Consider the following 16736-nt stretch of genomic DNA (forward strand, 5'->3'; position numbering starts at 1 on the left):
ATGGGGAGTCTCAGCGTGAAAGCTGCCCCCACATCTAATCCTGACAACGCCGTGAATAGGCCTCCGCCAGGGTAATTATGCTTGTTTATTTGTTGCCAAGCAGAAAGAAGTGATGAAAAATCCATCAAAGTGGTATTATCCAAAACATCAAGAGCTTCTTTGGCCTCCAAGGACACCGGCAGGCTTAATTCTTTCTTGTTTAAAGAATTCATTCTTGTGTAAAGAAACTGCAGAGAGGGGGAGAGAGAGGCAGACAGAGAGAGAGAGAGAGAGAGAGAGAGAGAGAGAGAGAGAGAGAGAGAGAGAGGGAGAGAGAGAGAGAGAGGGAAAAGGAGGTTTTGCCTGAGCGTCTCTTCACAAAGGCTTTGTGCCTTGTGCCTTGAGGTGTAACAGGAGAAGCAGCAGGACTCTCCTGGGCAGGAGCCATGTTTAAGGCCTCATTTTCAGTGGACACCATATCATTACTGTGGGGTGGGGCATGGCCGCGCTGCAGCAGAAAGGAGGCCTTTTAACGCAGGGATCTTCCTGTACAAATTACCTGCACAAAATGCCTCTCAGCAAATGAAATTGCACAGCAGTGATATACAAGTAGCCTACCCGCAAACCTGTCTTGGGGGGGGGGGGGGGGGGGGGGAGACAGAGAGAGAGAAAGAAAGGAGACCACAGGAAAAGACCACTCACTTTAATGTTCAACTTTACTTGTAAAAGGGTTAAGACCTGAAAACACTTATTACCACTTATTTTACAGTTGTTTTAACTCTGTGCTGGAGAGGGGGCTGGTTTAATTTGGCTCAGCCAGGTCCTTTTAGACAGAGAACCAAGCAGAGTCTCGGTCTTGTGTGGAGACTACGGCTGCCTCAACCATTTGAAAACTTTTAGCATGAGGGCCCAGTATCAAAGGGAAACATAATCTACATAGCTAATGTCTTTTCTCAATTCAAAGCAGAGGAAAGCTGCAATTTTTCTTCACCAGCAATCTGGAAACACTCTGCAGTTAATTACGGCTGATTCGAAATGAACCGCACAAACAAAGGCCAGCCTATGTCCAGACAATTATTCTGCATTAAGCAGCTCGGAGCTTCCGGCTGGTGTTCGTGAGGCTCCTCTGCCATCCGCAGGCGTGCACGGAGGAACGGCTGCACCGGACAGCCGACGATGGCTGACGAGGAATGTGTGATGACCCCCCCCCCCATCCACACACACACACACACACACACACACCACAGCGCAAAACTTTCTGCCCGAGTCGCCACAAAAGGGGAGAAGGTAATTAAGTTTGAAAGAAAAGGCCCTCGCAACAAAACAATGCCGCAGTGTCTCCGGAGGAGCCGAGGGGGGACTGAGAGAGGGAAAAAAGAAAAATCATTAACATTCACGACAACTGTGAGAAAGAGGCCAAGGGGGGGGGGGGTGTCTCTGGGAGCTCTCCACAGCAGGTTCTGCACTGTCTGAGCCTTCGCCCCACATCTGGTTTCCTGTCTTCTCCTTCTGGTGCCTGTGTGATGGCAAAAATGCCCCCCCCCCCAACTCCAGCACCACCAACACCATCTCTGTCCCTGGCTCGTTTTGGCGGTCCCTGTCCAGGCAGTTGGAGGGACAGCTGGGTGAGGCCGGCTGCCTCTCACACTAGTGCGTAAAAAAACCCACAAAAAACGGCAGCGTCTGCCCCTCCGGCACACCTGAGACATCAGCACTCGCTGTGCTGTGGATTTTACTAAGAAAAAAAAAAAAAAAAAAGAACAGATGCAAATCAGCGCATTATCCCACTTTTCCACTCAGTGCCGCTCCCTCGGTGTGCGTTTTAGCTTAATTAGCAAAGCAGATATGTTATTTCGAGACTAGTACACCATAAAGCAACGACACCCACACAAGCAGACGCGTGCACGCACGCGCGCGCACACAGCGCAACAGAGACTCATGTGAGAATGAATGCACGCTCTCTGGGGCATAAAACGCTAACGCGCAGACACACACACACATTTTCAAAGGCAGAACCGAGGAAAATTAGCAGTGGTTCCTCTCTGATTCATCGGGTTGACGCGAATATGACTCGTGATCTTCCCGCTGTCCTTAATAGCATGAGCGATGAATATGTTCACTTTCTGCTGCTCTGACAGGGGAAAAAAAGCTCTCAGCTTTTTCCTTTGGTGTGTGTGTGTGTGTGTGTGTGTGTGTGTGTGTGTGTGTGTGTGTGTGTGTTTCCATGCTCAACAAGAAAACAGAATCTAGCTGCAGTCCTCCTGCCCTCATACTCAGTAATCCCCTTCTCTTTGTCTAGCTCATGCAAAGCAGGATTAGATTTAAAATGATGACCACATAATCCCTTGATTTCCTGCACTAAATAAATATTAATCTACTGCTCAATAATGCCTCTGTAAGGTAAAATATATACAATATGAAACTGCTGAGCAGTTGCCTAAATGATGTAGAAGTGCACGTGTTTGACAACGTGTGCCCCGCCAGCCGCCCTTCATTAAGCAAAATTATGATTTCGTGCTAAAGAAAAGCCTCGTGATCCGCCATGTGTTTGCTGGAAGAGAGACGTTCTTAATTAATCAAGTTTGGGTTAACCAGTTACTCGCGCAGAGTGTCGGCCTGTTCGACAGTGCACATAGCGCTCCCCCCCTCCAACCTGCCTTTGCCTTCAGAGAGAGCGGCGTAGGCGAGCGCGCGCACACACACACACACACACACACACACACACACACACACACACACACACACTCTACGCCACTAGAAACAAGGACACGGACTCCTGTGTACACACATACGCACACACACACACACACACACACACACACACACACACACAGCCTACACCACTAGAAACGAGGGGAGGCCTTCAAACTCGGTTTCTGCACTTCGCCAGCTATGTACACTACAGAAATGCCAGACATGCTACTGTCTGACATAGCGTGCAGATGACTGAGCAAACAAGGACCGTATGCCTGGAAGGGACACCAGCTCATGCACACATGGACACACACACGCGCACACACACACAGTCCAGCAATTGACATACACACTCTTCATGTTCGCCCATCAGTAAACCAGGGCAATACATGCATACACATGTGCCATAAGCTGAGGAGTGTGTCCACTGTTTAGTACCCTAACCAAACACAAATAATAAAACCTCTGTTTGAGAAGCAGCTGCTGGTTTCTCAGGCTGCTGCTCAGGCCCCTGCTCGAGTCGAAAGGCTCTTTTAATGCCGAATGTGAGACGCCGCTTTAATTGAGGCTCCCTCTCTGATGCTGACCTTTCGGCACTGTCATCTCTCCAAGAGAAACAATAAAAGTTTAAAGTTCAAGCTCCACAGCAAAGGCGGCTCCCAGACTCGCGGGCCTGTAATTATCTAGCATTATAAACATAATCACAGGCCAGGTATCCCAGCATGCATTCCAAGGGTGTTTGCTATGCGCTAATCCAAGCATTCTTCGTCAAGGTATTTCACAAAACATGCCAAACAGCCACTTAATGTATGGAAAAACTGCTCCAAAATACCTGCCCCCCCATCCAGGGCCAATGGCCTTATACTGGCAGGTAAGCCGTCCTTCCCCCACGATATCTCTAATTTCTGGAGCCAGAGAATTACTAATTAACTTAAGGTCTGAGCCGATATTTAATTAGAGAGCTCTCCAGATGAACTTTAGACCAAAGGCATTTGCTTTTTAAACAGACTTCGCTCCAACAGCTGTTGTGAGTTTACCGTTCATTATGACCCCAACAAGAGGAAAAAAAAAAGATAGAAAGGAAGGAAGGAAAAAAATCCCCATTTGTTTTTGGTGCCATCATGGGGTCATTACTTCTTCATTCAAGAACCGACGCTTTCCAGCTGAAAACTGTACATTTTAATTGGATTTCACTCCAAACAAACAACTGTCATATGCAATTAGCATTGGCCTAGATTAGGCCCACAATATCCCATTATCAAATAAACCCAGTGTCACGCAAGCTACGAAAGCAACAGACCTGGGAAAGTTAACTTCAGCAAATCAGTCATGACGTCCCATTTACCTCTTAAAAGCAGCAGAAATAAATGATAATAATTCACAAAATATAATTACATTTTTTTTCCTTCTTCTAGAAAGGTTTAATTCATTAATTTAATGGTTTGGCTAAGTGGGAAAAAAAGAGATTTCCCTGTTAGATGAAAAGGGCATGAGAAGTGAAAAAGTATTTCAGAGTAGCCATAATGAAGAGCAACGTTAAAAAGAGGCAGCGCTTTTTTGTGGGGTTTTTTTCCCCCCTCCCCGCTGCTGCGGTCTAAAAGGCCGGAGCGGGCAGTCCGGCCCTGTCGGAGCGTTATCGGCTCGCTGCAGAGACTGGCCCACCACCGTGGTTTATGCCTCTCCGTGTACTGAAAGGTGGGGAGGGGATTCTAAGGTCAATGAGGACTTGGAGGAGAAACAAGGCCCCATACGCTGGCACAACAGCCTGGTAATTAAAGCAAAGAAAACATATTATTTCTAATGTCCTGGATGTTAACATGTGGTGGGGTGCAGGGTGGGGGGAGGATTTATTTTGCTATGAAATGCCATACAATAATAAGCAGAAGGCCGAGGAAAGGGAGCGTTTTTTTGGTTTTTTTTAAATGAAATGCCGAGTCCAGATGTACGCGTATAAAAGGGCACATACATGCTCATTTCAGCAAACCTCGAACCTTTAGAGTGGAAAGTATTCTTTATTTCATAAACTGAACTGTTCTCTCTTTTGCTCCCGTGCACACACACGCACTCACGCACGCGCACACACGCGCACTCACGCGCGCGCACACGCACACTTTCCACCCCTCCTCTAATTTTAACAGCTCTGCAGTCCACCATTTTTATGTATCGCTTGATCTTTGCAAAGTCCACCAATTTTGATTTTACATGAAACGCGCCAACCAACCTCAATTTCCCTTAATGGGCTTTTCATACATTCCCAAGCATCTTTTTCTATTACACTTTTGAACTTTCAATACTTACAGCGTTTGTCCATAACTTGGACTGCTCAAAACAGAGGCGGTGAGATCGGGCGCCGATGTTTCTGCGAATGAAGCACAGGCGGCGAAGACAGGGCTAACGAAGGAGCTCGCAGTTTTGCTATAAAACCCAACCTAGAAATCAGACGTGTCTGGTGACATTGGCGAGCCTCACACCGGCCAACTCGTCCCGCTCCCTCCCTTCGGATCAGAGCTGCTGCTCCCTGCCTTCTCTTTTTTTGGCTCGGGCTCCTTGACGCAAATTGTAAATTCCACCAAGCCTTCATTTAGTCTAGCACGCACCCGTCATTAGAGCTGCTGACAAGCACCTCCAGCACCTCCAGCACCTCCACGGAACAAGCCTGGAGTGCGGCCTGCCTGTCTGTCCCACCGGAAAGTTTAAGCCTCCTTTAAAGCAAATAATTAAAGGCGATTCCGATGGCGAGGCCAGCCCGGAGCGAGACAGGGGACGAGGAGGCTAGTATTAACTAAATACTTCTCTGGCTCAGCTCATCATAGGGCCTAACACAAACACAGGGCCAGGTCTGGAAAGCTTGCTTTCTGCTCCACGTATACACACACACACAGACAGACACAGACAGACAGACATAGACACACACACACACAGAAGTCGAATAGCCATACTAATATCCAAAGTTCATAGGCTCAAGCTAACTAAACAACATGAATATTCATGAACTCAGGCTCTCCTGTATTGGTTAATATAAAACACTTCCTGTCATACATATTAATTTAGGGTCTTATCCCTTTTTTGAAGACTAATGGTGGAAATGCTAACCAGATGTGAACAGACACCATGAACACACATGGTTTTGTAAGAGGGACTGTCATTTTGTGGACACTGGTGTTAAATGTACTCTCTTTTGAGATGGCATAACCCTACCTGGAGTGCAACCAAATCCTTAAAACACACTTACACACAGGCCTACCATTCATCTAATGAAAACATGCACAATCACTTGTCAACAGCTGGTGTGAAAAGTCACACTTCAAGAGCTACAACAGGCTTTCTTTTAACTTTTTTCTTTAATCATGTTTCACGTCAAGAAGAGATCGGTTCCTGCCTCCACAGTCCTCCTGGTGTCCTCTGAACCTCTGATCCACAGTGCCAACAATTTCTACATGTGATGGTCACAAAAACCTCAGGGCAACCTGAGAGAAAGCCATAACAAATAAGGCCACTTTCATTCTTCCACTGCACATCTACAAATCACTTTCTTCCTTCATTTTGCTCAGATTGCTTCTATCTGCCCATCGCTGTTTACAGCAAATCCACATACCCACACACCCACAAACAGGAACAGAGGTAACTGCCCATTAGGGCTGGTCTGCCTCACACAGTCAGGCAGAGGGGGACATGTACCTAAGACCATCGGGCACATTCTCAGGTTGACGGATCTTATTGGTCCGAACAGGTCCACCCCACTGTATGATGTATCCAGCACTGGGGATACCTCACCTGCCTGCACCCCGTCCCAAATGGGACTCAGGGTTTCATGCATAGCTTTGGGCCATGTGGTTAACATACACGGCCCATCATGGTAACTTCTATGTTTAACTTCATTTCCCACCGGAATAAATAACTGCTGCATAAACACACACACACACGCACACACTTTAGTATCGTATAGCAGAGAATTCGATGTCAGACAGGGAAAGCTTGAGAAAGACGTGAGGAGAGAAAAATCCCCTGCTCCTATAAGACACAAGTCTGACAGTGAAAGTAACGCGATCCCTATTGGCGGCAGACCAAGTGCAACACAAACATTTAGATAACTGTGTTCAGTAATGAGAGTTTTCAATGAGGACAAAAATTACATTTCCTCATGCTAACAAGGCCTTCCCATAACAGCCCTGGTGAGCGTCTGAAACACTGGCGACCTCATCAGTCATGTGCGCACGCATTGGGGACCATCGGTAACTCTATTAGCTTCCGCTTTACAAAGAGAGAGGCGGTTTAACTGCATCCAAGCTACAGGATGAAAAAGGCGCATCTCAAAAGCCAGTGGGGGTTGGGGGGTGGAGCGGGGGGGCTCTCGCTTGGCAACCAGGCACAAATCAACATCTGGTAAAGCATGTCAGATCACAGGCTGATCCAGCAAGACATTAAAGCATGACCCGTCTAACTGCAGCGGCCACTTAAAAATGCAGGCAGACGCCATCTTCCATGGCGTGTCCCCTTTCACTGGGGCAGGGTCTCACCGAAGGATGTCCCCACCTCTCGCGATCAACTCAAAGCCCAACTTCCTTTTCACTGCTGGAAATATTAGGTCGCTCGCCATACTCATAAAGGGTAAAAGAAGAAATCGCTTTGTCCATGCTGGCCTGCAAACGATGGACCCAAGTCCAACCCCTCCTCCATCCCCACAGAAAAAAATTAACATATGAAAGAGGCCAGTTATGGTGTTTGAAAAAACGTTGCCGAAGGAAGACCCAGGCGTCCTGGAAAACAACCCAGCGCAGGGACTTTTCTATTGTGACCACACGTGTCCTGCCTGGGGAGCATTTCCATAGAGCACATGCCACGCAAGCCGAGCCGAGCCGAGCTCCTCCAGGTTTGTGTCTCCCTGACGCCAGCAGCACATCACAGCCCACCTTGGGCCCGCAACCAAAACGTAACATCGCTACACACACACACACACACACACACACACACACACACACACACACATTTAGTCTTTCATGTACATTAGACTTCGTTTCCTTAAAACATTAAAGGGATAACATATAAATATTATTTTTTTAATCAATGAAATCCTGGCTTACAATGGATAAAAAGAAATTCAATACCTGCAATATCCAGTCCCTGGCACTTCTATTGTGCCTCCATGCTAGGGCCTAAAAGGAGCAGGAGACTCTATTTACTAGTGCAGAGAGGGGCCATTACCATACATATTACTTCACATGACGACAAAATCTGCAGGCATCTTGGGAGGCTGCAGGAATATGAAGCCCTGCGCTTGTTGTCTCAAGTCCTCGACAAACACATCTTTAGGGAGTGCCGGGCCTGAAATCAGGAGAGAGGAGGCTGCATTTTTCCCCCTCTGCTTTCATCTCAGTCACTCAGTCAGCCATTCAGTGTTCAATTCAAAGCCGCTGTGCATTATGCAAAAAAATGCTAATCCTTTTCCGATGCTTTCACACTTGTACAAACGCCCATTCCCTCCAGTGAAAAGCAATTATATCAGTTTACATTTCTGTCAAAAAAAAAAAAAAAAACAGGATTAATGCAGGAGTAGTAACATTGCAGCAGGCATCCTTCATTCTAGCTAAAGAAATCAGAGATTATTTTCGACAGTTTTCTCTTTCCTTCTCCTTGAAATCATGGAGAGGCCTTAAGAATGCTATTTAATTAGCCAAAGGGAAAAGAACAGAGCTTTAGTTGCTGTGGAAACTCTTTTCTGACCTGACCTTCTCTTTGCCAGGGCCCTGCAAAGAATGAGATCCAGTCTGGTCTTTTAATCAGAAACAAATTATGAAAGAATGTTGCCAGGCTGGATGACGGCTGTCAGAGGCGAGTGGTGAAGGAAGCAGCAGCATCCTCTCATTGTCTCTCTCCTCTCAGGCCTGACAAACGAGACCAGGAAGAGTCCCCCTCAACCCTCCCCCACTGTCCAGAATTTGCATATGCAAATTCCCACACAAGGGAAGCGTGTATAAACAAGTGTCAATGTGAGGTGGATTAAGATGGTACATTTTTTCTTTTCTTTTTTTTGGGGGTGGGGGGGTGATAGGGGGTTGACATGGTGGAGGGTCCCACTGTATTCAGGGCCATTAGTCAGCACAATTAACCCTGTCTCCGTGGAGACTAATGAAATTTGGCTATGGTATGACTTAAATTAGATAGCTGGTTATGCGTTTGCACAATCCAACTCCAAATCCATTATTTGCCCCAGGAACAATGAGCCATTTGTGCTCAGCTGATCTCCGCCAGCTGAACAAACCTCTGCGCTGACAATTTGCATATGTTAATACAATTAAGTGCTAATTACATGAAGCTCGGGTGCGATCACATGCACTTTTCCCTGGGCGCTGTGGAGGCTTGAACCCCAGCCAAGCGTTTAACCCTTCAGACAGCCTCTAAGCTCGGCCTTCTCCAGAAACGCCCTGGGGCTGACACGAAAAGGCCCCCGCTTAATACATCAAGCCGGCTGGCGGACTTCGCAGCTTTCTGCTGGCTGACTCAGTGGACGGGAGCTCCTTCCCTGGCCTCCTAACCACACCAAATTCAATTGGGCTCTGCAACAAAAGCCCCATAGTCCCTCCTCCTACAACGTGATAATTTTCTCAGCACTATCTATGGCGACGTGGGGAACGCAGACACGGAAAGTGAAAGGGGGTGGGGTGGGATGGGGGTGTATTAAACAGCCAGTGCCAGTGAAGTCACATCAAGCACAAACAAATCGCTACATATTTATTTTTCCAACCAGCAGTGCTGAGAGCAGGAGGATCTTTGTCCTTAAAATTAAAAATAAGTCATGCTTTATGTAAGATTTGACAGGTATAACTTAAACATGTCTCCAACATACTGACAAACATTTCCTTAGCAAAACATTAAAAAATAGAGTGAGAGAGAGAGAAAAAAAAAGAATCCTCATAACATCACATCGACATGCAAGACAATGGGCAGCATTTGGGTGGGAATCTTTAATGCAATCGGACAGCCCCTGCCAAATTAAAAGGGGCTTTGTCCTCCTCTATGTGCTTTCTTTTAGGGGATAAATTAAGCGAATCTCTTCAAAGGTGTAAAATGAGCCGGGGGGGGGGGGGGGGGCGCGCAGAAAGTGTTGTATCGCATCTGAAATCCAAATCCATGCAGCTGTGTAGACTGTAGTCCAGATGGTGCAGGACACATGGAAAGAAACAAACACCTGAAGATGGACAGCGAAAGCTTGGAGAACCACGATCATGTTGGAGTTAAAGAAAACAGAAATAAACCTTTCCACTGGTCAACAGTAAAGCCAGACTGTAATGAATTTCCAGATAGTGTAATAATGTAATATAGTGTAATAACAGTATTTTGTGTGTCTTTGTGCCTTAGGCTTAAGCTATCGCTGATGTAAATGGTATTATCATACTAAACCAAAAGCTGAATTTTATGAGTGCTTTTAAAAAGTCTTTTAGGGGGAAAAACACACTTTGCAACTTTGATATTTGAGATATATATATATATATATATATATATATATATATATATATATATATATATATATATATATATATATATATATATATATATATATATCGACAGCAATGGACATGACTTCCAAATATGAGCATACATTATATATGCGTGCAAGTGGAGCTTGTCTCTGTGTGAGCACGTGCACTTGTATGTGTGCACGCGCATGTATTGGTGTGCACGCGCGGGTGTGTGAGGCAGGCTTCTGTTGAATTATCATTATAAATACTCGAATGCCCACGTCTTAGCATTCAACAAAACACGCTCCAAGTCCAGCCTGTCAGCCGAGCTGAGTGTGTTCATGTCACAAAGCAGTGGCACTCAAAGCCTCCTTTGCACTGGCATGGGATTTTCAGTGTTGAACAGGAAAATGTAGCGATAGGGTTGTAGCAGCTGAGGGGGACTTTAAATCATACAGCCTCTTCTATTAGACTCGAGACTTATTGAGGTAGAAACAATAAAATATGAAGAAGGGAAATTTAATCCCTGAAATATTGATTTGTACATTAATATCATATAGGCAGAGGGCAATTTGGCTTCATGGAAATGACACATTGTCGACCCTTCGAGAAGCTCGAGCCAATCTTACTGCAGAACATGTCTGGTTCTCAAGAGTTATTAAGGGCTTCCCTCCTAAAATCCACAAATTTAATCTGAAATCCAGCACACCGCATATAATAACATAGTTACTGTCTAACAAAACACTGGATAACTGCAGATTTTAAAGCACAGGAGTTACACTAAGCAAATCCATACATCTGTGCCCCTTGTAATACAAGTGTTTCTATTCCAAGACTCTCGTCAATCACTTGCAATGTTGCGGCTTCCCATCATTGCTTACAAGCATTTTTGCGTGTTTTAAGGAGCTACCTTATAAAACATATTCTGAATTTGATTTACATAATCAGCTCTTTGTAACTGCTTCTTGTCGCCTGTGCACGGAAAATTACAGGTCAATACACACTCCTCTCAAGCCGCTAACACAAACACTATTCCAATTTAATCTGAAACATAAATAAATACGGAAAAACGAATCTCACATCTTAGAAGTGTTACACAGCACATCTACAGGTTTATTTTACGGAATAATTGCATACTATCAGGACATTAAAATGTGAAACAAAACATCTCAGCAGATAAGCACTAAGCAATAAACAACAACAACAGTAGTAGTAGTAGTAGTAGTAATAATAATAATAATAATAATAATAATAATAATAATAATAATAATAATAATAATAATAAAGCTTCCAAACGAGAAATACTGTAAAAATGTCCAGGCAATCCAAATTTGCAGCAAAATGCAAGTATCCGTAAAGAACTGAATTTCTATATCAGTAGCCTAAAAGCTGCCCACTTAATACACGAAAATATGTGGCTAAATATTACTGGCAACATTAAGGAAGATTTTTTTTTAAAGGGAAAAAAAAATCCCCAAGTATCGAAACGTTATCCGCGTAGTCCGAAAACATGGGTATTTTGTGTGGCTAGCGCAGTGAGAGCGGGAGCGCTCACACACACCGTTACGTACCCCGCGTTTTGTGCTCTGCCTCCCCACTGCCTTGTTTTTTCTGTGCTCCTCAATGCACGCGATCGATGCCCTTGTCACCGTGGCGTTCCAATCGGAGCCAAGACTCTGCCTCAAACTAGCCATCAAGCAAAGGCAAACAACTTGCACTACATGCCTTGTGCTTCCAGACCCAGCGCTAACGTATCATGAAAAACAATGGTCTAGAACTTAAAAGAATCTTCGCTGATCCCACACGACTGTAAAGACAAGGACACCACACTTACACCGAGAACGTAACGACTAAAAGGGATCAAAGGAAAATGGAGCTTTATCGGCAAGAAGAGTGAAGTAGCCTACCCTAAACATGGAACCAGATCTGACGAGTGTATGAAAACGTCGTGGTCCTTTTAAGTCCGGCTTTCGCGTTCACCAAAGCCATCTAAGACTGGGGAGTTGTCTGAATTGGACCTGGCTTGACGTTAGAGTTGTATTCCTTCCTATCGCTCTTTTTTTCGGCGTCACAGTCTTCCAAGCCGCGTTAAGGAGAGACTCATTTGCACGTAGCAGGTAATAGTGAAATGTATGAAGAATGATCTTTTAGGATGTATGATACACTGGGAGCACTTTTAAGTATGAGCTACGTAAGCAAACCAGTCCGAGGTGTGTGGTTTCATTCTCCTACTGTTCGCGTAAGAATGTATCCTGCCTTTCGCGTTGCTTGCTCGGTTCCATGTAACGACAATGTTGTTAGGTTACGTTTGAAACGATACAGTTAGAAAACACATCGTCCTGTTCCCGACGAAAATACAATGGGCTATTCAAAGAGATCAAAGCTGTTCCTCGGTGCAGCTATAACACAAACTCTTAACCGAGCAAAATCGACGAGAACGTAAAAGCGACCGTAAAATGAAGTCTATATCACATCAGCGTTATACAACATTTTAACAAAAAATGTTTTAAAAGGAAGACACCAGTCACTGATTCGAAGCAAAAGAAGCAGAAAAGTTCGAAAACGGATCTGGCTGCAGTAGCTGGTGGCAGTGTCACTAGGCTACTAGGCTATCTAGTCTATGACAGTTTGCGGCTCTTAAACAAGACAACACTATTACTAACGGATACCTACAAAATGTTAAAGGCGTCTGCCAAAATCGTATCGCACGAAACACTAGTAGCCTAATCATAGAGTGAAATACGCTATCAAAAATCTGCAAGATCAGCCACGAAACACAATCAATAGTCTATGCTACTCGACCTAAATTTAACACCAAGTACTCAATAAAAGTTGGAGAAAAAAACTTACTCTCTTCCCCCGCGGCTCCCTCCGCTTCTTCTCTTGATATTTTGGTTTTTTGAAGAAAATCACATCCAATGATAGCGAAAGTTAGTAACAAAAAAGAAAAAAAAACAATAATCCTCCAAGTTTATTGGAAAAAAAACGTAAATACGACCGGTGACAGAATGAGTCGATCCTTTGGGTCCGGCTGGTAAAAGATGTGTCGACGGCTGCCTAGCAGTTTCGGTTGTGGAGGGGTTGGGGAAAGGAGGAAAGGAAATGAAAATCCGATATGTCTTTATTCTGCTAATTATTATCGTTTTAGCCCTGTTTAAAAAAATGGCTGATTAAGTTGAGTGCGCATGTCTTTGTGTGTCTATTCCCGATATGCACTCTGGGAATGAGAGAGAGAGGGGGAGCGAGCGAGCGAGGGAGGGAGAGAGAGAGAGAGAGGCAGAAAGAGAGAGGGGCGTAATTAGTGAGGTGATCAACAGTCTCCACATTGCAAATGACGCGCTGTTTCAACTTGGTGAGCCGACGGGCCGTACGGGCCAGATATAGCCTACCTATTGAATAGAGGGGAAACTGGTAGGCAAGACAAAGAGGGTGAACGTCATACACAACAATATATGTTTCCCCCGACTTTTAGAAGTCGCTTGTGTTTAAAGATTTCTTATTACAGAAAGAAATTAATACAGACTACGACATGACCGTCGTGAATGAAATTCTCTCCCCCCCCCCCCCCCCCCCCGCCAGAATACTATCATAAAAGCACTGTGAGTGTACGACAGGCTACACATCTATATCTATATTCTGCCTTAATTTCTGGTAGTTGTAGCGATATAAGATATATAAAATACTCGAAAACACAAAAAGAAGAATCGGATCTCAGCTTCTGCGCCTCGACGCGTTCACGTATGGCCGCACGTATGAATATGTAGGCTAAACGGACCATGGATTCAAATGGTGTACTGTTTATGAAAAATGAAAAAATATAATAATATAACTCAGAAATATAAATAGGCCTGTCTTTTATAAAAATATTTTGATGTTCTGTGTGGTTCTAAATAAACATTTTTTTGTAAAAGAAGGTTCGACCACACTGACAGGGGAGAAGTGAAATGTCAGTGAAAGAGATCTAAATCTCAAAGTCAGTCACTATAAAATGAGTGTATTTAAAATAATTACAGTACACAGTAGCCCTGTAACCTGTGCATTTCAGTTAACAGGCTGTTCTGAATTATATGTACTATGTCTACAACATTGTAATAAAGGATAGTGTATAGCCTACTGTAGCTTGCAAACAGCTATTCTAAAACCAATGCCAAAGACAATGTTTCATTGTGTAATTTGTGTAAATTACAGTACAGAATTGATACATAACCTTTAAACACTAAAACAGCGGGCACCATTAATTACACAGGTTTAATGACAAACTTCACACCTTTAGCTTTACACAAACGAGGGTGAAGGAATCGAACGGGCCTCAAAGTGACGCCGTTAAATAACGTAAGGGAAAGTTAGCTCAAATGACATTCATAGCCTTAAAGTTTATATTGTTAAGACGCCTGAAGAATTTCATTAGCCCTTTATTCGAATGCGTAGTTTTGGTCTCTACTTTTTCTGCTCTCCAAATGTTGTTATTGAATGGAAAGTCTATAAGATGGTAATCGTGAAGTAAATCGAGAGATCGGCTCTCCTTTATGAAAAAAAAAAATCGAAGGAGTTGAGTGGGTTTCCGGATCTCACGATAAGGATGCTAGCAGCCCTGTGGTCGCAGTAAAACAAGCGCCCTGAGCCGTCCTCGGATTGGCACGTCTTTGGCTCGGTGAGCGGTGGTCAACAGAGGCGTTACTTTTTCACCCCGGTCCACGGTTAGTCCTCGAGGGACTCCAGCTTGCCAGTCTCAAGCGGTGTTACGCTAGGATGAGGGACCGGACAGAGCGAGCGCAGGATGGGTAACAGGAGAATACGGACTGAGAGTCTACTTTTGACTTCTGTAATGCAAGCCAAACGCGCCGAAGCGAACGTTGTTTCTCATGTTTGCGCCTGACGAGTGCGGTGCAGCGGATCCGCGCCGAGGACTTTGAAACTATTGATTTTAAAGGACGTACTTCGTTTGCAAGTATATTGTACATTTTGACGGACGAATTTGTGCGCCACATTGTCGTATGCTCTCTTTGAAATTGTTTTCATGGTAAAATGGAGAAAGTAAGTTGGATTTAAAAGACTGATAGCGCTTATCTTAGACTCATGCACGTCCAAATCCCCTATCTGCACCTCCTACTTTCTCCGCTTCTGTTACTGCTGCTACTGCGCTTTCTCTTCGGGCTGTTTTACAAAAGACTGTAAACTAATACGTAATTTCATTTTCATGCGCTCGACTCCTCAATGAATACGATAATATATCTAAAACGCATGTGTAGTTGTGTGATTTTGAGATCGAGAAAATTATCTTGGCTACGTGGTTTCATTTGAAGTTTAAAAAAAACTGTATGATGTCCTTGAATGACAACGCTTTATAATTTGGTATCATTTATAAGTGCCATTTTCTATTTTTTGAACAAAATGGAAGTATCACGCTACTCTAAATACGGTTATCTTTTTATATATCCTATATTTTACCCGTTATCTCTGGGATGAATAAAACGATGAATATTACATTGAGCATGATTATTATTTTTGTTAAGCATGATAAATGCGATAAACCTGCACTACCGAATTGTTCTGATAGCCTCTTTGGTCTAACTCCACACTATACTAAACATAGGTAGCCTATATTTTCTTACATGATTGTTTAATCTGGTTCTACGAGCGAGGCGCTGTCCAGGACAGTGTGGCGAAACTGCCTGGCGCCCTCTGGGGTATGAGAGGTCACGTTTTGACAGCGGTTGACCCTTTCTCTACTGTGAAACAGCCCAAAAATAGAAGACCAAAAGAGCAACCAAAGTCACTGTCAAAAACCACAATACACAAGTAACCTCATAAGTTTACCTTATCACGAAACATCATTAAGTGCTATAAAAAATAAACTCCGATTTCCCAAATCTTAAAAACAAGCTCCACGGATATGACTTGATATAAATGAATTACGTATGACATATTCCATAGATGAACAACAGTTATGACATGAAAAGGAGTGCTTTTTTTTTATAACTGGAGCAAACCTAAAATAAATCAAGAACAATTTAAGTATCTATGAATAAACTCTAGGGCATAAAAATAATTGAAAATGTAGAGGTTAACGATAGATCTGATTTCCCCCATAAAACAGTACGCCTAACAATTAAAATCCTCTACGTCTCAGCCTTGTTCGCTATTAAACTGTCCCAGAGAGAAATCTCGAATTTCTCATATAAAACACAATAAAATGCGCAAAATACAGCGTGAATAAAATCTCTCAAATACCTGTGCAATCAAGGCTCTTTCTTTTAAATGACAGCTGCACAAAGTATCTCGGCGAGCAGAGAAAATATGCAATCCGTATAAAACATTATATCACTTTCCATTATATTCGCATTAGTAAAGTAAAATTCCAGCAGAAGTGATATTAAAAAAACGGCTACCTTTGGTATAAAAGGGTATCCCGCTCCTCTGACTCTCTGACGCTCCGGTTATAGCATATGGAAACTCTTTTCAAAATGCCTAGATTTGGCACATTGTCATTGAAAAGAGAGGAGCGCCGTGATGCTGTTACAGAAAAAGGGAAATAAGTTGGGGGATTGGGTGCTGCCTCCCTCAACGCCGACTTATCTAACTTTAATTTAATATTCCGCAATCATT

General features: G+C 43.9%; 1 protein-coding gene across 3 annotated transcripts in view; it reads right to left on the reverse strand.

Annotated features, from left to right (window-relative positions):
* The window catches only part of zfhx4 (zinc finger homeobox 4), a 77979-nt gene extending 64304 nt beyond the window's left edge, over positions 1–13675 (reverse strand). For 2 of the 3 annotated variants that reach the window (XM_081717135.1, XM_081717132.1), the window contains exon 1: positions 12981–13675. The gene's annotated coding sequence lies outside the window, so the exon portion shown is untranslated. Of the gene's footprint in view, positions 1–4971; positions 6638–12980 lie in introns of those variants that run through there. The other variant, XM_081717133.1, reaches the window with a different exon arrangement.
* Between the last annotated feature and the right edge of the window lie 3061 nt (positions 13676–16736).

This window comes from Electrophorus electricus, chromosome 1, assembly GCF_041902795.1.
Source record: "Electrophorus electricus isolate QZ-2024a chromosome 1, ASM4190279v1, whole genome shotgun sequence".
NCBI classification, from domain to species: domain Eukaryota; kingdom Metazoa; phylum Chordata; class Actinopteri; order Gymnotiformes; family Gymnotidae; genus Electrophorus; species Electrophorus electricus.